This window comes from Salmo salar, unplaced genomic scaffold (assembly GCF_965601325.2).
Source record: "Salmo salar unplaced genomic scaffold, fSalSal1 ptg000293l, whole genome shotgun sequence".
NCBI lineage: Eukaryota > Metazoa > Chordata > Actinopteri > Salmoniformes > Salmonidae > Salmo > Salmo salar.
The window spans coordinates 2,627,501-2,630,000 of record NW_027675346.1 but is presented as its reverse complement, the minus strand read 5'-3'; the positions used below and the strand labels follow the sequence as shown (position 1 = coordinate 2,630,000).

The 2,500-nt window shown below is 42.0% G+C and overlaps 6 non-coding genes and 1 pseudogene across 6 annotated transcripts in view; all 7 read right to left on the bottom strand.

Annotated features, from left to right (window-relative positions):
- Positions 1–12, bottom strand: part of LOC145869829 (5S ribosomal RNA) — a 119-nt gene extending 107 nt beyond the window's left edge. The window contains exon 1 of the ribosomal RNA XR_014385825.1: positions 1–12. This exon is cut by the window's left edge and continues 107 nt beyond it. This is a non-coding gene — a ribosomal RNA (5S ribosomal RNA).
- A 139-nt stretch (positions 13–151) lies between these two features.
- On the bottom strand, positions 152–270 carry LOC145873877 (5S ribosomal RNA). Its single transcript, XR_014389512.1, has one exon. It is a non-coding gene; the product is annotated as a 5S ribosomal RNA (ribosomal RNA).
- A 409-nt stretch (positions 271–679) lies between these two features.
- On the bottom strand, positions 680–798 carry LOC145867463 (5S ribosomal RNA). Its single transcript, XR_014383456.1, has one exon. It is a non-coding gene; the product is annotated as a 5S ribosomal RNA (ribosomal RNA).
- Positions 799–937: 139 nt separating this feature from the next.
- Positions 938–1,056, bottom strand: LOC145869355 (5S ribosomal RNA). Its single transcript, XR_014385351.1, has one exon. It is a non-coding gene; the product is annotated as a 5S ribosomal RNA (ribosomal RNA).
- Positions 1,057–1,465: 409 nt separating this feature from the next.
- LOC145867462 (5S ribosomal RNA) lies at positions 1,466–1,584 on the bottom strand. Its single transcript, XR_014383455.1, has one exon. It is a non-coding gene; the product is annotated as a 5S ribosomal RNA (ribosomal RNA).
- A 139-nt stretch (positions 1,585–1,723) lies between these two features.
- LOC145870838 (uncharacterized) lies at positions 1,724–1,842 on the bottom strand (annotated as a pseudogene).
- A 409-nt stretch (positions 1,843–2,251) lies between these two features.
- Positions 2,252–2,370, bottom strand: LOC145869939 (5S ribosomal RNA). The gene has a single exon (XR_014385935.1). It is a non-coding gene; the product is annotated as a 5S ribosomal RNA (ribosomal RNA).
- Positions 2,371–2,500: the final 130 nt, after the last annotated feature.

Here is a 2,500-nt window from a genome sequence, read left to right as displayed (position 1 = left end):
ATGGCCGTAAGCGAGAATCAATCTCTTGCTACAACATATATAGTCAAAGTGAGTCTGATAAAACAGACATTTAGTCAATTCATCATTAAATGCTTACTACAAGGCAGTGTTGCTGATGAAATAGTGCAAGAGCACACCCTCGTGGACAAAATGCTTACAGCACCTGGTATTCCCAGGCGGTCTCCCATCCAAGTACTAACCAGGCCCGACCCTGCTTAGCTTCCGAGATCAGACGAGATCGGGCGTACCCAGGCTGGTATGGCCGTAAGCGAGAAACAATCTCTTGCTACAACATATATAGTCAAAGTGAGTGTGATAAACAGATATTGCATTTTCACCAATTAGATAAGCAGCTTGAACTTTGTGTCACTGAAAAAGTAGAAGAAATTACAAACACTGTTCCCATCACTTTTTAGCACAGGTAGTTGGATAAAATACAAACTTTATTTCCTTTCATCATTTGAACAGGGCAAAGGAGCATAAAGCACACACAAGCTGCATTCAGCAACAATATTCTTGTTTGTCTTATAAATACAAGGCAGATGCTAATTGAAAACACAAGGAAATTTGATCCTATTAAAAAGGCAGGAAGCTGCATTTTGTCAATTCATCATTAAATGCTTACTACAAGGCAGTGTTGCTGATGAAATAGTGCAAGAGCACACCCTCGTGGACAAAATGCTTACAGCACCTGGTATTCCCAGGCGGTCTCCCATCCAAGTACTAACCAGGCCCGACCCTGCTTAGCTTCCGAGATCAGACGAGATCGGGCGTACCCAGGCTGATATGGCCGTAAGCGAGAATCAATCTCTTGCTACAACATATATAGTCAAAGTGAGTCTGATAAAACAGACATTTAGTCAATTCATCATTAAATGCTTACTACAAGTCAGTGTTACTGATGAAATAGTGCAAGAGCACACCCTCGTGGACAAAATGCTTACAGCACCTGGTATTCCCAGGCGGTCTCCCATCCAAGTACTAACCAGGCCCGACCCTGCTTAGCTTCCTAGATCAGACGAGATCGGGCGTACCCAGGCTGGTATGGCCGTAAGCGAGAATCAATCTCTTGCTACAACATATATAGTCAAAGTGAGTGTGATAAACAGACATTGCATTTTCACCAATTAGATAAGCAGCTTGAACTTTGTGTCACTGAAAAAGTAGAAGAAATTACAAACACTGTTCCCATCACTTTTTAGCACAGGTAGTTGGATAAAATACAAACTTTATTTCCTTTCATCATTTGAACAGGGCAAAGGAGCATAAAGCACACACAAGCTGCATTCAGCAACAATATTCTTGTTTGTCTTATAAATACAAGGCAGATGCTAATTGAAAACACAAGGAAATTTGATCCTATTAAAAAGGCAGGAAGCTGCATTTAGTCAATTCATGATTAAATGCTTACTACAAGGCAGTGTTGCTGATGAAATAGTGCAAGAGCACACCCTCGTGGACAAAATGCTTACAGCACCTGGTATTCCCAGGCGGTCTCCCATCCAAGTACTAACCAGGCCCGACCCTGCTTAGCTTCCGAGATCAGACGAGATCGGGCGTACCCAGGCTGATATGGCCGTAAGCGAGAATCAATCTCTTGCTACAACATATATAGTCAAAGTGAGTCTGATAAAACAGACATTTAGTCAATTCATCATTAAATGCTTACTACAAGGCAGTGTTGCTGATGAAATAGTGCAAGAGCACACCCTCGTGGACAAAATGCTTACAGCACCTGGTATTCCCAGGCGGTCTCCCATCCAATTACTAACCAGGCCCGACCCTGCTTAGCTTCCGAGATCAGACGAGATCGGGCGTACCCAGGCTGATATGGCAAAAAGCGAGAATCAATCTCTTGCTACAACATATATAGTCAAAGTGAGTGTGATAAACAGACATTGCATTTTCACCAATTAGATAAGCAGCTTGAACTTTGTGTCACTGAAAAAGTAGAAGAAATTACAAACACTGTTCCCATCACTTTTTAGCACAGGTAGTTGGATAAAATACAAACTTTATTTCCTTTCATCATTTGAACAGTGCAAAGGAGCATAAAGCACACACAAGCTGCATTCAGCAACAATATTCTTGTTTGTCTTATAAATACAAGGCAGATGCTAATTGAAAACACAAGGAAATTTGATCCTATTAAAAAGGCAGGAAGCTGCATTTAGTCAATTCATGATTAAATGCTTACTACAAGGCAGTGTTGCTGATGAAATAGTGCAAGAGCACACCCTCGTGGACAAAATGCTTACAGCACCTGGTATTCCCAGGAGGTCTCCCATCCAAGTACTAACCAGGCCGGACCCTGCTTAGCTTCCGAGATCAGACGAGATCGGGCGTACCCAGGCTGATATGGCCGTAAGCGAGAATCAATCTCTTGCTACAACATATATAGTCAAAGTGAGTCTGATAAAACAGACATTTAGTCAATTCATCATTAAATGCTTACTACAAGGCAGTGTTACTGATGAAATAGTGCAAGAGCACACCCTCG